Source organism: Oncorhynchus nerka, linkage group LG13 (genome assembly GCF_034236695.1).
Source record: "Oncorhynchus nerka isolate Pitt River linkage group LG13, Oner_Uvic_2.0, whole genome shotgun sequence".
Lineage (NCBI taxonomy): Eukaryota > Metazoa > Chordata > Actinopteri > Salmoniformes > Salmonidae > Oncorhynchus > Oncorhynchus nerka.
In genome coordinates, this window is record NC_088408.1 from 42,033,532 (window position 1) to 42,043,135 (window position 9,604).

General features: G+C 43.9%; 1 long non-coding RNA gene across 1 annotated transcript; it reads left to right on the forward strand.

The window, feature by feature from the left end:
• Nucleotides 1–317: 317 nt before the first annotated feature.
• On the forward strand, nucleotides 318–904 carry LOC135574594 (uncharacterized). The gene is made up of 3 exons (XR_010465473.1): nucleotides 318–440; nucleotides 586–626; nucleotides 778–904. It is a non-coding gene; the product is annotated as an uncharacterized LOC135574594 (long non-coding RNA).
• Nucleotides 905–9,604: the final 8,700 nt, after the last annotated feature.

The window sequence follows — 9,604 nt, forward strand, 5'->3', positions numbered from 1 at the left end:
ACTCAAATCCGTGATTTTGTCAATGCAATAAACTATTTTTTTATAGCAGTGTTTATTATGTTACTTCTTGAATACCTAGGATAGTAATCCCTCTCACCCCCCCCCCCCCTTAAAAGATTTAGATGCACTACTGTTCCACTGGATGTCATAAGGTGAATGCACCAATTTGTAAGTCGCTCTGGATAAGAGCGTCTGCTAAATGACTTAAATGTAATGTAAATGTTTGTAGTATTGTTTTATTGCTATATCCTTATATTGTATTCTAATGAATAATTCCTCTTTATTCTGTACTTTCAGAAACCAGAAACATTATTTGCCAATATCATAACTGAAGCTGGACATCTTTGGAGCTGAAGAATGAGGACAGCTTTTGTATGCTAACGTACACTCCTTAACAGTTGTACTGGATGAAAACACAGCAAGAAAACGCATGCCAATATGTAATATTCATCTATTTTATTGCAGTACTGGTAGTTATTTCAACAACTTGTTTTACTAGAGGACAAAAAACTGAATATGCGTAACCCATATTTAATATCCATGCAGTGACTGAACAACAACTGCATTTCCACCCCCATCTTTAAGGCATAGTATCATGGCTGGTCACCTGTCAAGTCACATGTCAGGTCAGTCAGTCACCTATTGCTGCAGATGTGCTCAATAATGCTTGAGCATGTGATACTCCTCAAAGCATGGTGAAATACATAGAGGTGTATCACAAGCTAGACACATGTATTTTGTCATCTTCCTCTGCTTACTTCTCCTGGCGCCAGACAGGCAGACTTTGCAATGCCTCCGTGTGCGACTACCTTGAGAAGCAGTTTGAGGGACTTTGCAGGGAAAATGTCGTGCAGTGAGGCGTAGGGGATTGTCTACAGCAGGACGACCCCCAGTGGATGGGCGCCGAGGGTGTGGTGCTCCTCCAGCAGCTCTCTCATGAGGTTCTCTCTGTATTTTTGGTAGGTAATTACTTTACCTATGAGGGAGTGGGGAGGATGAGGAAAGTTAGAGGATGATGAGGCAGTGGGGAGGTGGGTGAGATATTGTCACTATAATTGCATAATGGATTTGTATGTGAACTGTACATCCAATTACAAAAATACCTTGTTCAGTAATCATCTCACCTGTTAGTTGGCGGTGAACTATGCTGCCGTTGAGGACAGCAGTGTCGATCAGATGGAAAAAATATCTTCTTATACCACTTGTTCGTTTTCCGTGTGCATTCCACAAAGCTGTTTATCATGTCTGCCTTATCCACGGCCCCCATTTTGAGGTTATAATCAAGCACACAATCTGGTTTGATCTTTTCTCTCCGGTCAGGTGGTCCACCTTCCCTGTGGCCGACATGGTTGCTGTATGGACAGTGGAGAGGACATGGACGTCTCGCTTGTCATGCCACTTTACTGCCAGCTGTTGACCGTTCTCTTGGAACTCCACCTCCCCTCTCTGCATCTTCCTGCATCCGAATGCCGGCATCCCCTTCCTGTTCGACCTGACTGTGCCACATGCCCCTGTGCTGTTGGAGAGCAGATGCTGGAAGAGTGTGGGACTGCTGTACCAATTGTCCATGTACAAAGTGTGTCCCTTGCCGAGATGAGGAGCCAGCATGGTCATCACCACGGACCCTGACACCCCAAGCCCCTCATAATGTTTGATGTCAGTGGTGGACCCTGTGTAAACTATAATATCCTGGACAAATCCTGTCTTCACGTCGCACATGACAAAGAACTTGACTCCAAACCTGTGCCTTTTGGAGGGAATATATTGACGGAACGCCAGCCTACCTTTCCATAACATCAGGGACTCATCAATGCATAGGTCCTTGTATGGCACAAAGACCCGACCAAATGCTGATGTCAGGCTGATAAGAACATTTCTTATTTTGTATAACGGGTCACTTAGGATGGCAGTAGCATTGTTGACAAAATGCAGGCATCGCAGAAGAACTAGGAAGCGATCTTGGGAAAAGAGGGAGGCAAAGAAGGGAGTTGCAAATATAGGATCTGTGCTCCAGTATTCTCTTAGGGAGTTCTTCTTTACTATTCCCATGAGAAGGACTGTCACCAGGAAGGTATACATTTCACTAATTGTGGTTGTCACCCATTTAGCGAGTTTCCCCCTCACTCCTGGCTCTCTCTTCTCCTGTAGCTCTAAGGCATAGTGATTGGTCTCCTCAACTATCTCTCCCACCAGCTCCTCTGTGAGAAACAACTTGAAGCACTCTGCCTCAGTTGGAAATGGCAAGGGGCGTTGCACTCCAGACTGGGACTCGTCAAAGCAGACAGCAGGGCCAGGTGGGGTGAAATGACTGGTGGCCTTCCAGCTACCACAGAACTCCTGTACTTCATCCACTGTCGGCCTGCCTCCATCACCACCAGCATCTTCAAAGGGACCTGGTACTTCCTCAGTTGACAAGGAAATTCAGATTCAGGGTTCTCAATGGCTACAAGGTTGAGGGCAGCTCCTCACTGTCACTGTCAGAATCTGATTCCTGACTTTCATACTCAGACTCATTGTCAGAATTTTAAAAAATCTCCAGAATTTCCACATTTGTGAGTTGTCTCCTTTTGAAAGACATTGTTAATGCTACAGTTTAGCTCACTAGCTACATACATAAACAACAACACTGAATGGCGCAGAGTGGGAGGTTACGTGGTTGACTGCCGGCACGCGCCACTTGTATCAATAAATCACTATCAGAAAATGTTTTGTGTGGTAATTATTTGTGTATTTACGATTTTATTCACATGTTTTCAATTCTAGGTGACAACTCATGCATTCCGATTCTTGCACAGATTGTAATGGGCACATATTATGTGTGTAAAATACTTTTTTGAAGGTTGTACTGATTATGATGAGCTAAGCTAATTCCAGCTGTGTAGCCATGTTTGTTGACATACAATGCATTCTGGGATTCACATCTGTTTGACCAAAGATGTTACAACAAAATGAGGTGAGTAAGAGTTCACAAATTTTTTGAGGACTTCCGGAAGTTAATGGTGGGATGTGAACGACGGTAGATGACACACCCCTTCAACATGCATACTACAAACAGACCAAACTCATCTCGTCTTCTCTTATTATCTTCGGTTTCTGTGAGGAAAAAATGCATGGCTGCGCGCTGAAACTAATCGTCGGATTACTTTCGATTTCTATGAAGTGTTTTACCTAGTTATTTCGATCAATGGTGAGCTCACCCGTGATGTGATTAATTATATATAGTAATTGCTATTAGCTCATTCATATTGTAGTTTACGTCAGCCGAGAGTTAGAAAATATGACTGCTTGTGTTGGGTCAATCTTTCCTCAGCGCTAGGACAAATGTAGCCTACATTTTTCCGGTTAGGATGATTGTGTTATGCTATATTTACTTCTGTGAATATCTGAACAATGCACCCAAAAATAAACTGCTGACATTCTGGACATAACTTTGTAAGGACTGTGTTTGTGTAAATAGTTTCTGAAAAAAGTGTGGCCAGCTCAAACGCTGATTGTTGCGTCATTCGAAACTGCCGTTCTAAACGAGCATACTAAACGAGTGTTCTAAACACACGGGTGTGATCGTACGCTTCAGGGACCACTGTAGAACGATCACACCCGTGTGATGGTACGTGTGAAAGGGTTAAAGCCTCCTTCCTTCACTCATGCTGCCAAACATACTCTCGTAAAACTGACTATCATACCGATCCTTTACTTCGGTCAATAAACAAAATAGCCTCCAACACTCTACTCAGCAAACTGGATGTAGTCTATCACAGTGCCATCCATTTTGTCACTAAAGCCCCATATGCTACCCACCACTGCGACCTGTGTGCTCTCATTGGCTGGCACTCACTACATATCCATCGCCAAACCCCCTGGCTCCAGGTCATCTATAAGTCTTTGCTAGGTCTTTGCTATCTCAGGTCACTGGTCACCATAGCAACACCCACCTGTAGCACGTGCTCCAGCAGGTATATTTCAATGGTCATCTCCCAAAGTCAACACCTGCCAATGACTGGACCGAATTGCAAAACTCACTGAAGCTGAGTTGGCGCCCTCCCTTAGATTGTGCCGTGGCGGAGATCTTTGTGGGCTATACTCGGCCTTGTCTCAGGATGGTAAGTTGGTGGTTGAAGATATCCCTCTAGTGGTGTGGGGGCTGTGCTTTGGCAAAGTGGTTGGGGTTATATCCTGCCTGTTTGGCCCTGTCCGGGGGTATCGTCGGGTAGAGCTCAGTCTGTTATATCTGCAGTATTTCTCCTGTCTTATCCGGTGTCCTGTGTGAATTTAAGTATGTTCTCTCTAATTCTTTCTTTCTCTCTTTCTTTCTCTCTCCCGGAGGACCTGAGCCCTAGGACCATGCCTCAGGACTACCTGGCCTGATGACTCCTTGCTGTCCCCAGTCCACCTGGCCATGCTGCTGCTCCAGTTTCAACTGTTCCAGACCTGCTGTTTTCAACTCTCTAGAGACAGCAGGAGTGGAAGAGATACTCTGAATGATCGGCTATGAAAAGCCAACAGACCTTTACTCCTGAGGTGCTGACCTGTTGCACCCTCTACAACCGCTGTGATGATTATTATTGGACCCTGCTGGTCATCTATGAACATATGAACACCTTGGCCATGTTCTGTTATAATCTCCACCCGGCACAGCCAGAAGAGGACTGCCCCCCCCTCATAGCCTGGTTCCTCTCTAGGTTTCTGCCTAGGTTCTGGCCTTTCTAGGAGTTTTTCCTAGCCACTGTGCTTCTATACCTACATTGCTTGCTGTTTGGGGTTTTTGGCTGGGTTTCTGTACAGTACTTTGAGATATCAGCTGATGTAAGAAGGGCTTTGACTACTTTGTCCCTATCAATACACACTCAAACAAGGTACTATATCCACCCTCATGGCAATAGACATGCATACTAACCTTCACACACAATACCCACCCCCAACAGACACCAGGCAGACTCACACTGTCCTATCCTTACTAATACCTATTTTCTCCAATTTAGACTTCAGGCCTTGCATGAACAATCAACTAAGCCTCCATAATACAGAAAACTACAGTAGAAGCTGTAGCCTACTTATAAACACACTAACTATGACAACAAGACACAGGCCATGTTAATGCCTAGCTCAAGGAAAATATTAGTAGTAAGATTAGTAAGTTTTTAGAAGGTGACTTACACTAGGTCCCTGTGTTGATCTTGATGCCTCTGCAGATGTTGATGGGACCGGACTCTAAATAGAACACACGTTAGCCTCTGTGGTAGTTAGCTAGCTAGCTAACGGTTAGCTAACGTATCTTAACGAAGCTAATGTTAGCTTGCAAAGTTACAAATCACATTGATATGCTTTGGAATGTCTGGCCAGCATATTATGAAAGCTAGCTAGCTAGATTTTGTTTTAGATAAACAAATGTAGTTCGCTAGCTCGCTAGATAACCTACTTTGCATAGCTTCAAACACAGACATTTTTATATTTCTCACATCAATTGGATAATGTTACACCACTATGAATTCTGGATATTGTGGTTTGCTTACAACCAGAAAATGTTGCTTGCCCATTTCTACTGGTGAGATGCAGAAACACTGGATTTTGAGTGTAGTGAGGAAATTCCAAATGTTATGACATAGAATATGTTAATAAAATTTTAATGGACATATATAGTGAAATAGAGCAGCAGTGAAATTTCATTTTAAGGGCAAAATTGTCTATGATCATAAAACCAATTCCAGCCTATTAGGCCATTAATTCATAGCCTACATGCAAATGTCATTAGCAAGTTGCATTACTTCAAACAAAGCTCAAATCGAAGCCACATACAGTGTTGCAAATTCCACTGTAAATAATTTACATTGCTAGTGTTTCAATGAAGCCTGTATTGCTAAACTGTTGGGATGTTACGATCGTTATAATGAATGTCGGACCAAGCTGCAGCGCGATATGGTTTCCACATATTTTAATGATAAAGTGTAAACTTATTTTAAAGACAAAACAAATAAACAATAAACTAACAACGAACCGTGACTACCGAGATGCTACATGCAATAACTCAAACCACATACATTCAAACTGTCACGCCTTGGTCATTGTATTTTGTGTTTTTGTCATATGTTTGGGTAGGCCAGGGTGTGACATGGGTTTATATGTTATGTTTCGTATTGGGGTTTGTATTATTTGGGATTGCGGCTGATTAGGGGTGTGGTAAAGGATTGGCTGCCTGAGGCGATTCCCAATCAGTCAGGTGATTCTTGTTGTCTTGGATTGGGAACCGTATTTAGGCAGCCTCAGTTTCGCTTGGTATTTTGTGGGTGTTTGTTCCTGTCTCTGTGTTGTAGTCACCAGATAGGCTGTAATTAGTTTCACGTTCTGTTTGTTGTTTTGTATTCTGAGTTATTTCATGTACCGCATTTCATTCATTAAAGTCATGAGTAACCAACACGCTGCATTTCGGTCCGACTCTCTTCATTCAACAGACGAACGCCGTTACAGAAACACCCACCACTCACGGACCGAGCAGCGTGTAAACTGGCAGGAGCTAAAGGACGACGTTATGGACAGCAGAAGCATGGAGTATACGACGTGGGAGGAAATCGACAGGTGGGCGGCCGACCCGGAGAGAGTGCAGGAGCCCGCCTGGGATTCGCTTCAGCAGTGCGAAGAGGGCTACAGGCTAATGGAGTCAGAAAGGAAAACACGGCGAGGCAGAGCGAAAACCGAAAGTAACGGGGGAGAGCGCAGAGAGAGAGTAGCTGAGTCAGGAGTCAGACCTGAGCCTACTCTCCCTGTTAATCGTGAAGAGCAGTTGCAGTGGGAGAGGCTGCACCACTTGGATATTTGGACATGGGAGGAGGAATTAGACGGTAAAGGACCCTGGGCTCAACCTGGAGAATATTGCCGTCCCAAGGAAGAAATAGAAGCGGCTAAAGCGGAGAGGCGCAGGTATGAGGAGGCAGCACGGCGACGCGGTTGGAAGCCGGAAAAGCAGCTCGAAAAAATTATTGGGGGGGGGCTAGAAGGGAGAATAGTTATGCCAGGTAGGAAACCTGCGCATACTCCCTGTGCTCACCGTTGGGCTAGAGAGACCGGGCAGGCACCGTGTTATGCTATGGAGCGCACGGTGTTTCCAGTGCGGGTGCAGAGCCAGGTGCGGCACATACCAGCCCTTCCTATTGGCCGGGCTAGAGTGGGCATCGAGCCAGGTAAGCTTGGGCAGGCTCGGTGCTCAAGAGCTCCAGTGCGCCTGCAGAGCTCCTGCACGCCTGCACAGAACCGCCACCATCGACAGACGCCCACCCGGACCCTCCCTATGCTCTTGAGGTGCGTCCGGGAGTCCGCACCTTAGGGGTGGGGTTCTGTCACGCCTTGGTCATTGTATTTTGTGTTTTTGTCATATGTTTGGGTAGGCCAGGGTGTGACATGGGTTTATATGTTATGTTTCGTATTGGGGTTTGTATTATTTGGGATTGCGGCTGATTAGGGGTGTGGTAAAGGATTGGCTGCCTGAGGCGATTCCCAATCAGTCAGGTGATTCTTGTTGTCTTGGATTGGGAACCGTATTTAGGCAGCCTCAGTTTCGCTTGGTATTTCGTGGGTGTTTGTTCCTGTCTCTGTGTTGTAGTCACCAGATAGGCTGTAATTAGTTTCACGTTCTGTTTGTTGTTTTGTATTCTGAGTTATTTCATGTACCGCATTTCATCCATTAAAGTCATGAGTAACTAACACGCTGCATTTCGGTCCGACTCTCTTCATTCAACAGACGAACGCCGTTACACAAACAATATCCCATAACCCACAGGTGGAAAAATGCAACTTAAGTATGATCCCCAATTAGAGACAACGATTTCCAGCTGACTCTAATTGGGAATCATACCCCAACATAGAAAATAAACCTAGAACCCCACATAGAAATAATAAACTAGACTAAAACCCCTAGTCACGCCCTGACCTACTCTACCATGGAAAATATAGGCTTTCTATGGTCAGGACGTGACATGGAATCCATAGTAATTTCATTGGGAGGTTAACCTTCTGAACTGTAAACTAGATCTACCCACTTTTTACCCTCCTTTGCCAAAGTAATGAAATTTGCATTAGGGTTTTTGATATAGGCTACAGTCTATGATTCATACTCTCAATACTGCCAATAGATGTGCAGTAGGTCCAAACCCCACAGAAGATGCCAAAAAATCCCACCTTCAAAAATAAGTTTCCATTCCTAGCTAGTAACAAGAAGAATGGCAAATTTTGGAAAGCAAATGTCAAAGGTTTTGGAATTAAAGAACAGTTTAATTGTTTGTTTTTATTACCAGTGAATATTTAGAAATACTGAGTAAATACACTAGCGGCACCATTCATTTGATATAGATAGATGAAGCACCAGATAAGTGGATCACATGCCGAAGACTTTGTTAAGATAGTGAGCTAGCCAGTTACATATTTTTTCGAACCAAACCATTTTTTTCTCATTCTTAGTTCTCATCAGCTCATGCACCAGAAAATGTGTATGGTCAAATAATTGACCTTGCTTCATTTGTGTGTAACTTGATGAGGACAATAACTCTAGCTTAGCTAGCTATCTAGCCTAGTCAACGTTACTCGGCTAACTTGCTAATGTTAACTAGCTAAAAACATGAACTTGGTAACTGATGGTAAATCATTATATTTTGCTTAATTTGCTATCTAATTGTGTCCTTGCTAGCCGAGCTACTTAGCCAGCTAGCTTGCTAACATTCAATGGTTTTATAACGTTAGATAGCTAGCTAACAACATTGACTAACGTTATGTATATGGTACCAGTCAGAAGTTTGGACACACCTACTCATTCAAGGTTTTTCTTTATTTTTACTATTTTCTACACTGTAGAATAACAGTGAAGACATAAAAACTATGAAATAACAAATATGGAATGGTATGGTGAACAGTGAGCTGAGATAAGGAGGGGCTTTACCTAGCAAAGACTTCTAGATGATCTGGAGCCAGTGGGTTTGGCGACGAATATGAAGCGAGGACCAGCCAACGAGAGCACACAGGTCGCAGTGGTAGGTAGTACATGGGGCTTTGGTGACAAAATGGATGAAACTGTGATAGACTGCATCCAATTTGCTAAGTAGAGTGTTGGAGGTTGCTTTGTAAATTACATTGCCGAAGTCAAGGATTGGTAAGATATTCAGTTTTACGAGGGTATGTTTGGCAGCATGAGTGAAGGAGGCTTTATTGTGAAATAGGAAGCCGATTCTAGATTTAACTTTGGATTGTAGATGCTTAATGTGAGTCTGGAAGGAGAGGTTACAGTCTAACCAGACACCTAGATATTTGTAGTTGTCCACATATTCTAGGTCAGAACTGTCCAGAGTAGTGATGCTAGTCGGGCGGGAGGGTGCGGGCAGCAATCGGTTGAAGAGCATGGATTTAGTTTAACTAGTATTGAAGAGCATTTGGAGGCAACGGAATGAGTGTTGTATGGCGTTGAAACTCGTTTGGAGGTTTGTTAAAACAATGTCTAAAGAGGTGCCAGATGTATACAGAATGGTGTCGTCTGCGTAGAGGTGGATCAAAGATTCACCCGCAGCAAGAGCGACATCATTGATATATACAGAGAAAAGGGTCAGCCCGAGAATTGAACCCTGTGGCA